Here is a 16,045-nt window from a genome sequence, read left to right as displayed (position 1 = left end):
CTCTCATCTTCAGATGAGGATCCCTTGAATCCTTTGGATACAGATCACATTTTAAATTGCAAACCATTCTGACCAGAAGAAAAACAAAGAAGTAGCAAAGGTACAGCCCTGGGAACCAATAAAAGAGCATATTGGAGAGCCAGGGTGGCATCGTGGTTAGCCTGTTGGATTAGGACCTGGGAGACCAGGGTTTAAATCCCCACTTGGCCACAAAACTCACTAGGCTGCCTCTCTCAGCCTAGCCTACCTCACAAGGTTGTTGTGGGGATTGAATAGGGAGGGGGGAGAACTATGCACACCACCCTGAGCTCATTGGAGAGAAAAAAGTGGGATATGTGAAGAAACCAGAAGCCTTTCTCCTGGGCATGGTAGGCCAATTGGTGTCAAGGAAAGATAGGACGTTTTTTATGTATGCTACAACAGCAGCAAGAGTACTCTTAGCAAAGTATTGGAAGACACAAGAGCTACCCACACTGGAAGAATGGCAGACAAAGGTGATAGACTACATGGGACTGGCTGAGATGACTGGCAGAATCCGTGACCAAGGGAAAGAGACGGTGGAAGAAGATTGGAAGAAATTTAAAGTTTATCTTAAGAACTGTTGTAAAATTAATGAGTGTTAAAATGTCTTGGGTAATGCAAAATAGAATTGCAGTGACAAACAATTGGATATGAGAAAAAAGATTTAAAGAAAGTGCTACAAGTAACTGAAATTAGGGGTTGCTGGAAAGTTTTTAAACAGGGATGCAGAAAGGGGAGGCATGGGGAAGTCGCTGAAAGAAGGTTTAAGGAAAAAAAGGTCAAGAAATTATATGTGTTTATATGTTTGTTTGTCTATGTATTGTGTTGTATTGTCTTTTAATATGTGTTGAAAAACCAATAAAAATTTATAAAAAAAAAGAAAGAAAGAAAAAAGTGGGATATGAAATGAATAAATACGTACATACCCACCCAAATAAGACAAGAACTCAGGGGGACCAAATACATAAATCAGAGTCCAGGGAAAGCCTAAGCAAAAGGATACATCTTCACAAAGCATCTGAAGTAACTGGTGGTTGCTGCCTCACAAAGGGCAGGGGGAAGGACATCCCATAATATAGGAGCAATGGCAGAATATGCTTGTTTTCGGGTCACCAGTCCCTATGATATTCTGTAGGGTGCGGTGTCACAAGTGGAATGTTATGGAGAACAGCCAGGGCCGTCTTAACCATAGGCACTAGGGGTGCAGGGCACCCGGGAGCCGGGCTCTCAAGGGCGCCAGGCTGAGAGTCCAGGGCCCGAGAGTTGGAGTCTGGGGAAGAGCCCACCCATCGGTTGCCGGCTTTTCTGCTGCAGGCGGCTCTGTGCCACGAGCTCGGAGGCGAGCGAGCCAGCGAGGCGCTGAGACGGCCGGCCGGCTCTGCCCTCCTGTGCACCTGGGATTGGTGTAGGGCCATGGAGAGGCCCGCCCAGTGCACATTGCTTACACCATGAGGTGCCTGGCTTCGCTGGGCGCCTCTGTGTTTCCTGTTTTCTTTTCCTGAGCAGAGATATAAGCGTGGTGTCAGCTCCCTAAAAAAAGGTCGACAACTCTGGGGGATCTTTGCACCCCGGTGCCGCATATGCTTAAGACAGCCCTGAGAACAGCTGCTATGTTGGCCCTCAGATAACGAGGAGAAATGTTTATTTTGGGATGGCTGTCAGCTGCTTTCTTCTCTGACAGAATTCACCTGCTCCCGTGAGCAGCGTAGGAGGCAGGGAGCAGCTCAGCTGCCTTGGGAAGGTATATTTTGCCACATCAGTGACGGGACACATCGCAACAGCTGAGGTCAGGAAAGCTCCCGCTTTGCACACCCTCCTATCAGTGATAAAGCCATCCAAAATCAATGCATGAGCAGGTGCAAGTTGTTTTCAAATCAGGGTAACCGCCTCCCCTCCCCACCACAACTCCCCCCCCCCCACACACAACCTGATAGATGCAACTGATTGATTTTAAAATGCTGAAGTCCAATTCAGTTATAGGCGCAAGCAAGCCCAAATTAAATTGTCCGTGAACGATAGTATTTTTATTGTGTTGCCGGTATTTCATGGTAAGCTAGCTTGACAAAGCAAAACAAGGACACAGACTTTTAATTAATAAATAAAAAAATAAATAGGATGCTGCCAATCCAAAGAATCACATTCTCAACCTTTCAGAATATCTGAAATAATTCCTCTTTCCATAGGTTCTCCTGTATCACATTCCTTAAGGCAGGCCTAGAGGGCAGCATGGGGGCCAAATATGGCTCTCCAGGCCTCTTTATTGAGACGTCAGGACTAGTGATAGGGGAGAAATTCACATTCAAGGCCAAATTGATCCAATTTGCATTTTTCAGGACAATTTGGAGAACTGAAACAGACGTCCTTCAAAATTCCTACTTATCTGAATTTTGCAATGCAGCTCCTCAGGCCAGCCCTGCTCCTCCTCTTCTGTCAGTTAGCATAAATGAACGAGGCTTTAAACTATTTTTAAAATGTCCTTTCTGTTTGTTCATGTCCACAATTTGTAGACTCGATTTAAAATTCTCCACATTCACGTCTGGCTACTTGAGAGGCCCCCTTTTCTGTGGTAAATATCTAATTAGGAGAGCTCTAAACGCCTTGTTATTTACTCAAGAGACTGTGCTTTGGGTCAATGCGTAATCAGGTAGACTGCTTGCCCAAGAGACCAAGTGGTTCCGGTTGCCCTGCTAAAGATGTAATGAGGATGTTTTTGAAGAGTGCACATCCTCTGTGTCATCTTCATTGGGAGAAAGGGGCATTTTTCTTCAACAACAACAACAACAACAACACCACACACACACACACACACACACACACACACACAAACACACTATGAAAGATTTCTACCAAATACCTCAGAAGGTTATTGGCATGGAATTTGAATGCAAATACGTTTCCAAACATTGCAATATATTATTATTATTTGCATTTGTTCTGGTGGTTCCCTCATTGCAAGAAGTGATGTTAAAGGGAACCAGGCAGAGGGCTTTCTGGATTTCTTAACAGGCCCTCCTGTCAGATGTCAAGGAAATAAAACTACCTGACTTTTAGAAGTCATCTGAAGGCAGCCCTTTATAGAGAATTTTTGATGTCTTACTGTGCTTTAATTTATTCGAAGCCACCCAGAGTGGCTGGGGTAACCCAATAAAATGGGTGGCATATAAATTTATTATTATTATTATTATTATTATTATTCACTTACAACATAAATTGACTCAAAGCAACAATTCTACTGAAATCAATGACTCGAGAGCTTGCCATTCTGTGTCTCCACAGCACAAAATGAATATAAGATATTAGTAAATTTAGTAAGCTTAAGGTCAGAGCTTACTGGGAAATGATATATAATGAAATGAAAAGGATGTTTAAAATAACCTTTGGGGGAAAACCCCCAAAAGCCTTTCATTTGGGAATTATAGGGACAGAACTACCTAAACTGTATAGAATCTTATCCATGTATGCTACTACAATGGCAAGACCGTTACTTGCCCAAAAATGGAAAGAAGAAGAAGTCCCAGCAAAGGAAGAATGGATACAAAAACTTATGGAATATAAGAACAAGGAAAAATAAGAAATCAAGATTACAAACTTTTTATAAAAGAATGGAAATGGTTTATTGAATATTTACAGATAAATTGTAAACAGATAAGAACATAGGCAGGATTCTTGTAATAACCTGCAGTTTCATAAGAGTATATATTTAAAGAAGATGAATAAATGAGCAAATTAAGTTAATTTGGATATGCAGAAGATATTTTTTAAAAAATTAAGGAACCGCAGAAAGAAGGAAAAGGAAGTCAAGTTTTGAAATATTAAAATGATTGTGAAATTAGTTTACAAACCTGAAAAGTGTTTTTTTTAAAAAAAAATAGTAAATTTAGTAAGCATTAATTTGGGTTTTGCACATTTAGAATTGTAGAATCACAGGGTTGGAAGAACCTTAGATTCCATCTAGAGCAACCCCCAGTTCAATGCAGAATTTGTAAATGCAAGATGCAACTGCAGAATCCCTGGCAGATGACCATACAGCCTCTGCTTAAATGCTTCCAATGAAGGAAAACCCACTAACCCCCTGTTCCACTGCTTAACAGCTCATACTGTTAGGAAGGCTCTTTTAACGTCTATCCAAAATCCGCTTCTTTGCCATTCCTGCCCATTTGATTTTAATCCTGCCCTTAGGAGCAACAGGGAGCAGGCCTGCTCCACCTTCTGCATTACAGCATTCTGAGCACACCTACTGCACAACAGCCATTGCTTTTGATGGGTAGAAGCACTGATCAGTGAAGACTTAAAATTGAGCTATAGGTCACGGAGAAAGGAAAAGTGCCTTTGGACAAATGCACAGGCACTATGCACATATCTAGGATGGAAAGGTAGGGTAATTGGATCAGCTGATGTGACTTTCGGAGAATTTGCAACCCCGAGTCCTGTCATTTTATAAAATAATCAACAAAAGTTGTTGTTGTTGTTGTTGTTGTTGTTTAGTCATTTAGTCTTGTCTGACTCTTCGTGACCCCATGGACCAGAGCACGCCAGGCATTCCTGTCTTCCACTGCCTCCCGCAGTTTAGTCAAACTCATGCTGGTAGCTTCAAGAACACTATCCAACCACCTTGTCCTCTGTTGTCCCCTTCTCCTTGTGCCCTCCATCTTTCCCAACATCAGGGTCTTTTCCAGGGAGTCTTCTCTTCTCATGAGGTGGCCAAAGTATTGGAGCCTCAGCTTCAGGATCTGTCCTTCCAGTGAGCACTCAGGGCTAATTTCCTTAAGAATGGATAGGTTTGATCTTCTTGCAGTCCAACAAAATTAGTGCCCGTCGAAATGAATGGAAGTTGCACAGCAACAAGGCTTATGGGAAAATATCTATGTGATTGCATACCAGTGCATTGTGACTTCAGACTTAGTTGCCATTTTCTTTAGATTTCTGCTGTCATTTGAAAGTTAGCCTGTGATAGCAGTCCCAGAGGAGAAAAACGGGCACAAACTGTCACAGTCAGCTGTCTCCAAGATAATTGTACAACACAGTTGCTAGATATCCTTTTGGCTGTCAGTATTTTTGTAGGAGGGACTCCAATGTATACCAGGAAATTTAGGTTTACACAGTTAAAGCTGATTAAAGTTCCCTGCTGTTGCCCTAGTTGAGCAAATCCACTTTTGAAAAGAAATTGTCATTTTTGCAGCTTGGAAGGTGACAGGGTAAACTTTCTTTGAATACAATAACCACTGGGAGGTGTATTTGTTAAAAGGGGGGCATGTAATAAAAACTACGGGGGAAATCCATTTGCAAATGACAGGGAAATGAATGCTAAGCTTGCACTATATTCCGATACATTTCTGAAATTGGCTTTTAGATTGTGAGAAAACCCAAATGTAATGAGGAAATTAAATGTTAGGAAAATGGAATAAACTGTGAATACAGACTATGTTAGAGGGGAAAACAGAAAACTCTGTTTTCTGAACAGTGCTTTTAAGTGGCAGTCTCCTGCCTGGCTGCACTCAGGTTTGCTTTATTCTAGAAAGGAAGCTACATCAGATAGCTTTACATCTCTCTCTGAAAATAAGGGCATTTTGCAAAATCACAGATATACCAAAAAGATAAGAATAAAATCCTAGGTGGCAAGACAGGAAAATATAATGCGACATTTCAAGGTTAAGTGTAGCACCTGAGGTACGGAAAAAGTTGAGAAACATAAAAATATCCCGGAGAATAATGGATCATGAAAAGAGAGAATCTACAGTGCTCCCCATCATTTCATGTTTAAGGGAAAACTCTGGTGCTTGCAAAAACAGGCAGCGCAGCCTTATATTTTCACTTAATTGCTGCACAAGAGGCACTGAGCTGTATCCTCAACAGGCTTCCTAAGAATTTGCCAGGTAGAAAGTCTTTGGCTGACAACTGACTCGTTGACAACAACAATAGAAGCCTGGATCTAAGCAGCAAAGCAAATAAATGACAAATATTTCTAGCACATCTCAGAATAATAAGGGCTGGCCCAGAGCCCAGTTTCTAGGATCCTGAGACTAGAGGTAGATCTCTAGAGAGTCACTGTTCCATTTTATTTATTTTATCCTCAACCTTCACCCAAAAATCTCAGGACGATGTCCCATGGTCTAGCATGATGGATGTCAGCAACCCCTGGGCTTATACTCTCCCTCTTCCCTGCCTGCATCCAGAGCATCAGTGAAAAAGGGTGAAGGCATGAGCCTGAGACCAGAACATGCTGTTTCCATTTTAAATTACCCACAGCTTAGTGAATTGTCTGAATCTTAAACCATGGTTAATCCTAGAATTGATGCTTTTGAATTATGGTGCTGAAGGAGACTCTTGAGAGTCCCACGGTCTGCAAGTTCAAACCTATCCATTCTTAAGGAAATCAGCCCTGAGTGCTCAATGGAAGGACAGATCGAGAAGCTGAGGCTCCAATACTTTGGCCACCTCATGAGAAGAGAAGACTCCCTGGAAAAGACCCTGATGTTGGGAAAGATGGAGGGCACAAGGAGAAGGGGACGACTGAGGACGAGATGTCTGGACAGTGTTCTCACAGCTACCAGCATGAGTTTGACCAAACTGCGGGAGGCAGTGGAAGACAGAAGTGCCTGGCGTGCTCTGGTCCATGGGGTCATGAAGAGTCGGACACAACTAAACGACTAAACAACAACAACAATCCTAACTATAGCTATTTGAAACAAGCCATAAATGACAGCTTTAAGTTGGTTTGTCCAGGTTCAGACAATGCAACAAGCTGTGGTTAATCTCAAACAAAAATTCATTATTGTGGCAACATTGCAGGAGGCAGGGAGGAATCAAGTCCAAGTCTCCAGGTGGCTCATTCTTGTAATGCCCAAATGAGGCCAGTCACTGGCCCACAGTCACGCGATGAGTTCTATGGCAAGGGCAGGGCATTGAGTATAGATCTTGCCAAAGTCCGGCCTATTGTCCACTCCTGGAACACCACATTCCAACACTCATCATGACCACAGGGAGGGACCCGGAGAACTGCTTGATCTTTATTACGGTAACTCACGAAACGCCAGTTTCAAGGAGGTGTTCTTTGAGGCTGCGCCTAAACATCTTTCCATAGTGTTGTAACAGTCCTGGTTATGTTTAGCTGAGGATTCGGTGCCATCAATCAGGGTTATATTATTATGCTCACCCCACTTTTCTGAGTGGTGAGCAGTTCCAGGAGAGCAGTACTTATCTGGGCTGGGTTTCTTTAGGAGGAAGGTCACTCGCTGGAAGATGAAGGTGTTCTGCAATATTTGAGTTCATTTAGAAATATACAGGTGGAGTTCAGGCAGAGGCACAGCTTAAACCAGGGGTGAGGAACCCTCTTTCATTTCTATTTGGCCTTCTACATTCTCCCTATGCCATGCTGCTCCCCAGACCACACCTTTCTCTTCAGGCCACATCCCACACCAGCCCTGATCCATACCCTCCTTGTGTAGTAGTAGTAGTAGTAGTAGTAGTAGTGGTAGTGGCAGTGGCAGTGGCAGTAGTAGTAATAATAATAATAATAATAATAATAATAATAATAATAATTTATTTATACCTCGCTCATCTGGCTGGGTTTCCCCAGCCACTCCAGACGGCTTCCAACAGAATATTAAAAACACGATAAAACATCAAACATTAAAAACTTACAGTGCTGCCTTCAGATGTCTTCTAAAAGAATGAGACAGGTTTAACTGTGGTTAAGAAAGTGAAATATTTGGGGATCAATATGACAACTAAAAATGTGAATTTGTTTAAAGATAATTATGAAAAATGCTGGACAGAGGTAAAAAAAGATTTAGAAATCTGGTCAAAATTGAAGCTTTCCTTGTTGGGTCGAATTGCAGCTATAAAGATGAATGTATTGCCTAGAATGTTATTTTTGTTCCAAACATTGCAAATTGTTGATAAGATGGACTGTTTCAAGAAGTGGCAGAAAGATATTTCAAAATTTGTCTGGCAGGGCAAGAAGCCCAGGATAAAATTTAAGATATTAACTGATGCAAAAGAAAGGGGGGGATTTGCCCTGCCAGATTTTAAACTTTATTATGAATCAGCGGCTTTTTGCTGGTTGAAAGACTGGTTACTTCTTGAGAACACAGATATATTGGATTTAGAAGGGTTCAATAATACTTTTGGGTGGCATGCATATTTGTGGTACGACAAGGTTAAAGCTCATAAAGCTTTTAAAAAACATATTGTCAGGAAAGCACTGTATAATGTCTGGATTAGGTATAAAGACCTGCTGGAGAACAAAACTCCCAGGTGGTTGTCCCCAATGGAGGCAAAGGCCGTGAAAAAACTTAATATGGAGTCTAAATGGCCGAAATATTGGGAAATTTTGGAACAAGAAGGGGATGTAATGAAATTGCAGAGTTATGAGAAATTGAAAGATAAAGTGAGAGATTGGCTCCATTACTATCAAATAATGGAGGTTTTTAAGTCAGACAGGAAAATTGGCTTCCAGGTGGAAAAATCAAAACTGGAGACAGAATTACTAGAATCCAAAACTAAGAACTTGTCAAAAATGTATAACTTGCTGTTGGAATGGAATACACAGGATGAAATAGTTAAATCAGCTATGATCAAGTGGGCACAAGATATTGGTCATAACATTATGTTTGAGGACTGGGAACGGTTGTGGACCACCGGTATGAAATTTACGGCATGTAATGCCTTAAAAGAAAATATTATGAAAATGATTTATAGGTGGTACATGACTCCAGTCAAGCTCGCAAAAATTTACCACTTGCCTGATAATAAGTGTTGGAAATGTAAAGAGACTGAAGGTACATTCTTTCACCTTTGGTGGACATGCCCAAGGATTAAGGCTTTCTGGGAAATGATTTATAATGAAATGAAAAAGGTATTTAAATATACCTTCCTGAAGAAACCAGAGGCCTTTCTCCTGGGTATGGTCGGCCAGTTGGTGCCAAAGAAGGACAGAACATTTTTTATGTATGCTACAACAGCAGCAAGAATACTCATCGCAAAGTATTGGAAGACACAAGATCTACCCACCGTGGAAGAATGGCAGATGAAAGTGATAGACTATATGGGACTGGCAGAAATGACCGGCAGAATTCGAGACCAGGGAAAAGAGACGGCAGAAGAAGATTGGAGGAAATTTAAGGACTATCTTAAGAAACATTGCAAAATTATTGAAGGCTAGAACGATGTTGATTCAGAAATTAAGGGGTTAAAAGCGGTAATGATTATGTGATTAAGAAAAGAAAGGCTAAAAATTATATAGAAATTAGGGAAAGGATTTGCTGAATTGACTTAATTAGAGAATGGAATACAGAAAGGGGAGGTACAAGGAGGTCGGGAAAGTATTTTTTATGAATATAAGGGACGGAAATTATACTTGTTTTGTATGTGTTCTGTTTGGATTGTATGTATTTTTTTTGTTTTTGTTTTTTTTATTGTTCTGTTTTTTCTGTTTTATATAAATTCCTAAACCTTAATAAATATGTTATAAAAAAAACAAAACAGATGTCTTCTAAAAGTCAGATAGTTGTTTATTTCCTTGACATCTGATGGGAGGGCATTCCACAGGGTGGGTACCACTACCAAGAAGGCCCTCTGCCTGGTTCCCTGTAACTTCACTTTTCACAGTGAAGGAACTGCCAGAAGGCCCTCAGCCCTGGACCTCAGTGTCTGGGCTGAACGATGGGGGTGGAGAGGCTCCTTCAGGTATACTGGGCCCGGGCCATTTAAAGGTCAGCACCAACACTTTGAATTGTGCTCAGAAACGTACTGGGAGCCAATGTAGGTCTTTCAGAACTGGTGTTATATGATCTCTGCGGGCACTCCCAGTCACCAGTCTAGCTGCCGCATTCTGGATTGCTTTTGCCTGGCTGCAATGTGTCCTTGAACTGTTTTCATGCTTCTTCTTCACCAAGATGGAGGGTGCAGGTGTTTGAGTGTGTCTACTTTTGCATGGCTGGAATGTAGCCTCCAATGCAAGGGTCAGAGTCACACAGCCATAGCTACTTTTGCCTCAAGACCCACCCACCACCAGTATGAAGCTACTCAAAGGTGCACTCCAACAGGCCCCCAAAGTCCACTGCTATCAACCAGCACCACAAGATGCCATTAGCTAAGGTCACATCTGCACCATGCAGATGTCATGGTTCCCAACACCCAAATAATCCTAGGGACTGTTAAGGGTGCTGGAAGTTGGTAGGAGACCATACCCTCCAACATTTCTCTGCTGAAAATGGGGTGTCGTATTTAATTATTATTATTATTATTATTATTATTATTATTATTATTATTATTATTTTATTATTGATACCCCACCCGTCTGACTGGGTTGCCCCAGACACTCTGGGCAGCTTCCAACATACTGTATATAAAAACATAATGAAACATTAAAAAAAAATTTAAACTCCCTATGCAAGCCTGCCTTCAGATGTCTTCTAAAGAGTGTGTACTTATCTCCTTGACTCAGGGGGACGCAAAGCTCCATATCCTCCAACAATGAAAATAGGGACATCCCAAGGAAAAGCGGGACATTCCAGCATCAAGTCAGAAACCAGGACAGCTTCTGTAAATCCAGGACAGAACTACAGTTCCCAGCACCCATAACAAACTACAGGCCCAAGGTCGTGACTCTTGGTGGTTTAAACTTATGGTGTAGGTGTGACCACACAGAGACCAAACTCATTTCTATGTGTTGTATCCAACTAAGTTCTACTCACTGAAATTAATAGACCTAAATGAGATATATCCACTTATTTTAGTGGGTCTGCTGTAGAACTTGACTGAGCCCTCTCTGTCTCACTTAGACCTTTTTATTCTGACTCAAGCTGCAGTTTTTCTCTTCCCGCCCTCACACTTGCATCATCCTTAGCTAGAAGTGGAGGAATAAAAGCAAAATTCCATACAATATTTGAAGATATTTCAGTTGGCTTGTCATGAGTAAACAGACTCACAGGTAAATGTTTGAGGAAAAAGCCTTAGTAATGTTTTTATTTGTGCTTCATTTGCCACTTTTTCTTTTACGCATAAACATCTGCTTTCTTGGGCACTCTTTGTATGAACTTTTCAAAATACAGTGGTACCTCGGGTTACATACGCTTCAGGTTACATACGCTTCAGTTTACAGACTCCGCTAACCCAGAAATATTACCTTGGGTTAAGAACTTTGCTTCAGGATGAGAACAGAAATCATGCTCCAGCAGCGCGGCAGCAGCAGGAGGCCCCATAAGCTAAAGTGGTGCTTCAGGTTAAGAACAGTTTCAGGTTAAGAACAGACCTCCGGAACGAATTAAGTACTTAACCTGAGGTACCACTGTACACAAATGAAGAAAAACTGGGTATTTCATGAGTTACGCCATTCTAATCTGCCAAATTAGTGTACATAAATGTGAGCTTTTATGAACGCAAATAGTTCACGGATATGAAAGCACTCAGTCTAGGTTCCTAGAAGTTGCCTCACAGGCCATGAAATTAAGAAATATAATAGTAGCTTTTATGGGGATTTAAGGGCACAGCTTTTCCATAGCCAAACAAGGTCTGTAACAGAAGCCCTGATAGTTTTCCAACTTGGAGGTGTTAAAATTGATTTCCCTTATCCTGTCATGATGTGAAGAGCTAAAGGCTGCCTCGTGACCCTGAAGCACATGTTTCACTCTCTCGCTGAAATCAATGGGACTCATAAGTGTTCCGGTTTGCATGAATCATTGCCAAGCGTACAACAGTAAGTTGGGAACAGGGGTGTCAGAGCCTGGGGGTTGAGCCCTTTAGGGGGCACTCAATATTTAAGGATCCCCAAATGTCCAAAAAAAATATCAGGGGGCAGAGGAGGCCAAATGCAGAGCCGAGTGCGACTTCAGTGTTTGGCTCATTCTCCTGCCGTGGAAGAAGGGTTGAAGCAGGCCCCTGCCAGTAGCAGCAGGAGGAGGAGGAGGAGGAGGAGGAGGAGAAGAAACTGCTGGCTATTGAAGCTGCTCTGCCACCGAGTTTGGCTCCACCCCTGGCATCGCCTGACATCCTGATGTTGTGTGTGCAATGTCATGTGTGATGTCACATGCGTGATTTGTTGTTGTTTAGTCGTTTAGTTGTGTCCGACTCTTTGTGACCCCATGGACCAGAGCACGCCAGGCACTCCTGTCTTCCACTGCCTCCCGCAGTTTGGTCAGACTCATGTTTGTAGCTTCGAGAACACTGTCCAACCATCTTGTCCTCTGTCGTCCCCTTCTCCTTGTGCCCTCCATCTTTCCCAAAATCAGGGTCTTTTCCAGGGAGTCTTCTCTTCTCATGAGGTGGCCAAAGTATTGGAGCCTCAGCTTCAGGATCTGTCCTTCCAGTGAGCACTCAGGGCTGATTTCCTCAATTACACTCACAAACTGGCACCTCTGGTTGGCAAGAAAGGAGTGGTAATGGCTCCCATGTTTTATTTCCTGGAACAAGTTTGCTTTGACCAGGGAGACCTATTCATTCACAAGTCAGATGTTATTGCTTTTTGAGGGGGTTGCCCCCCCCCAAAGTTGATGGGCAAAGTTGTGTGTTCGCCACATGAAGTGATCAATTATGGAAGGTTGGGCTTATCTGCCACCCCATATTTTATTTATGTTGGCACCCCTGCTCTCAGTCCCCAAGGGACTCCCTTTGTAAAATAGCTTATAAAGAACATTAGGCCAACCCCCCCCACACACACACACCTATTGCCTGCCTGAAATGAGTCTGTGAACTCTGATAATGCTTCTTGTTTGCCTGGATGGGAGTTGGAGCAGGGTGGAGCTATGCTGAAACTAGCCTACTGCACGGAATTAAAATTTACGTACATTGCTCTGCCCACTTTTGCCCCAGGCCACACCCACCAGTAGCATAAAGGTAAAGGGTAAAGGGACCCCTGACCATTAGGTCCAGTCGACTCTGGGGTTGCGGCGCTCATCTCGCTTTATTGGCCGAGGGAGCCGGCGTACAGCTTCCAGGTCATGTGGCCAGCATTACTAAGCCGCTTCTGGCGAACCAGAGCAGCGCACGGAAACGCCGTTTACCTTCCCACCGGAGCGGTACCTATTTATCTACTTGCACTTTGATGTGCTTTCGAACTGCTAGGTTGGCAGGAGCAGGGACCGAGCAACGGGAGCTCACCCCGTCACGGGGATTCGAACCGCCGACCTTCTGATCGGCAAGTCCTGTGGTTTAACCCACAGCGCCACCTGTGTCCCCACCAGTAGCATACAGCCCCCAGAAAGTTACCCAGAATAGAATGTGGCCCTCAGGTTGAAAATGAATCTTCCATCCCTGGGTTAGAGTATTGGACTAGGACTGAAAAGACCAGCATTCAACTCCCCACTCAGTTATGAAGCTTGCTGGGTGAATTTGAGAGAATCACTGTCTTAGCCTTGCAGAGGTGTTGTGATGATAAAATGGCGGGAGGAGGACTTTGGGATCCTTGGAGAAAGAGCACGTGAACACAGGAGACCATTTACTCTGCCACACCTACCTCAGGTATGGAAGGAACTTGAGTTGTGTGCAGCAGTCATCCCTGCAATTTGGCAGGAAATACATGACTGTTGCATTGGCAAAGTGTGCTATAAATATTAGGACAGTGGCTTTTTGTTGTGGGGGTTGAGAGAGCAGCACTGTCAAGCCCAGAAGTGTGACACAAATGTTATTTGCTACTCAATAGGACAATGTAGATTCACCAGGGCAAGTTGATATTTTGGTAAACTACCCACTGGTTCCTCCACAGAGGAGCAACTATGGGGAAATATGCATGAGAAATTGCACTCTTAAATGCACATGGCACATCCGAATGAACAAAATAATAATTTCCTGCCTGCTTTGGGCTTACAGATTTTCTCCTGCAAGGAATTTGCAAATTATGAATTGAAACTTTGCCACTGCTGTTTGCAACAAAGCCATAAAGCAGAGCAGCTAACAGCAAAACTATTACACACTTAAATAACTGTCCTCCCAAAATAGCATTTTTTTTTCTCTTTCAAAGATCCCCTTTTGATTGAAACCTCAGCAGTGGTAAAATGACAGATCATGAAAGATTGTATTTAGAGGAGATCAAAACAGGTGCCATTTATTCTCCATTTGAAGCAATTTTTGCAATGAGTATTCGAGCTGAAAATTACTTAGGAGTTCTGTTGCTGCTTTCTTTGAAACCAATCATTGAGATACTCCAGGCCATTGACATGTGCATCAAAGGAAAGCAATCAACCTGAACTTTTGACACAACATATATTTTAAAAATCAGATTTCGTCAAGGGAACAGAAGGGCTTTGATTCAAACAGAAACCCCAATTACAGTATCCTACCAATGGCTTGGTTAATGCTACATATATTCTGCAGAAACAACTCCAAAACTGGTCTGGCTAGTTGGATTGCGCCCTGGTTCAAACATCCCTACAATTTTAGAAAGGCTATGGGCCACACAGGCACTGCCTTCTACTCCCTGAGCAATGGTGATCTTCAGATCTTTTCTAACTATATAATAAAATTGGAAGGATGTCATCACATGAACTGCAGCATGACAACAGAAGGCAGGTGGTGCAGGCAAGCGGCACAGGTGATGGGTAGTCCAGGAGAAGTGCAGAGGAGCAGGCAGGAGCAGCTCCCCAACACCTGCCCTGCTCTGCTACTACTTCCCACCTCGCACTGATGATGCCATTTTGACTTTAGCAATGTTGAGGGCGGGGGGTAGGGAAGGGTGCCTGGGCTGAGCAGGTAAGCAAGAGTGGATGAGCAAGGACAGTGAGGGGAGAACCAGAGGTGGAGAGAGGCAGGTGAGCAGGGTGGAAAGGAGAAGAACTAAGCCACCCCACATTAATTATTTCAACCTCCAATGTCTGGGGTTGAAAGAATCAGTGCAGGATGGTCTCCCCCGCTCCTCCTGTCACTGCTGCTAGCAGGGGCGAGGAGGAGAATGAGGGGAGAGAGTTTTTGTCCATTTCATCCTTCCCCCAGCACCGCTGCTGCTGTGCTGTGTTTCCTTCTCTACCTTCTCACAGCGTCAACAGCAGTGGGGGTGAGGCCAAGGGAAGAAAGAAACTGTAGTTTGTTAAAGGTGCTGAGAATTGTAGATCGGTAAGGGGTAAACTCGGGACACGGGTGGTGCTGTGGTCTAAACGACTGAGCCTAGGGCTTGCCGATCGGAAGGTCGACGGTTGAAATCCCCATGACGGGGTGAGCTCCCATTGCTCAGGCCCAGCACCTGCCAACCTAGCAGTTCAAAAGCACGTCAAAGTGCAAGTAGATAAATAGGTACCACTCTGGCAGGAAGGTAAACGACGTTTCTGTGCGCTGCTTAGTCATGCTGGCCACATGACCCGAAAAAACTATCTGTGGACAAACGTCAGCTTCCTTGGTCAATAAAGCGAGATGAGTGCCGCAACCCCAGAATCATTCATGACTGGACTTAACTGTCCGGGGTGCTTTACCTTTACCTTTAAGGGGCAAACTACAGTTTCCAGGATTCTTTGTGGAAAGGTGTGTGCTTTAAATGTGTGGTGTGTACACAGCCTTTAAGCTATGAATCAAGAAGTCCTCGGTTCAAATCTCGCCTCTGCCATGAACCCATTAGGTGGCCTTAGGCACTCAGTCTCCCCATCTACAATATGGTGCGTGTGTGTGTGTGTGTGTGTGTGTGTGCGCGCGCATAATAATCCTAACTCACTTTACAGCCAGGTTAGTCAATGTAATGCCCCTCAGAGGCTGTTGGACACCAACGCCCATCAGCCCCAGACAGCATATCCAATAGTTGATGATGGGAGTCGTACTCCAGCAACATCTGGAGGGCAGGTGTTAGCCCTCCCTTGCAGTGCTGTTGTAAGGATTGCCACTAGATAAAGTACACAAAGAGCTTTGAAAACTTCGAAGTGCTATACAAATGCTTAGTATTGGTAGTAGTATTATGACACAGAAAGGGGGATGAAATTTTATGTCGGTTTGATTGGCATTCATCTGTCTCAAGAGACAATGGAGGAGTGCACCTTTGGGGGTGAAGTCAAACTGTGGGAAGGTTGCGGCGCCTGCTGTGGCTGTAGAGACTGATGGGGGAGAGACG

Source organism: Podarcis filfolensis, assembly GCF_964270895.1.
Source record: "Podarcis filfolensis genome assembly, chromosome: 1".
NCBI classification, from domain to species: Eukaryota; Metazoa; Chordata; class Lepidosauria; order Squamata; family Lacertidae; genus Podarcis; species Podarcis filfolensis.
This window is presented reverse-complemented; position numbering follows the sequence as displayed.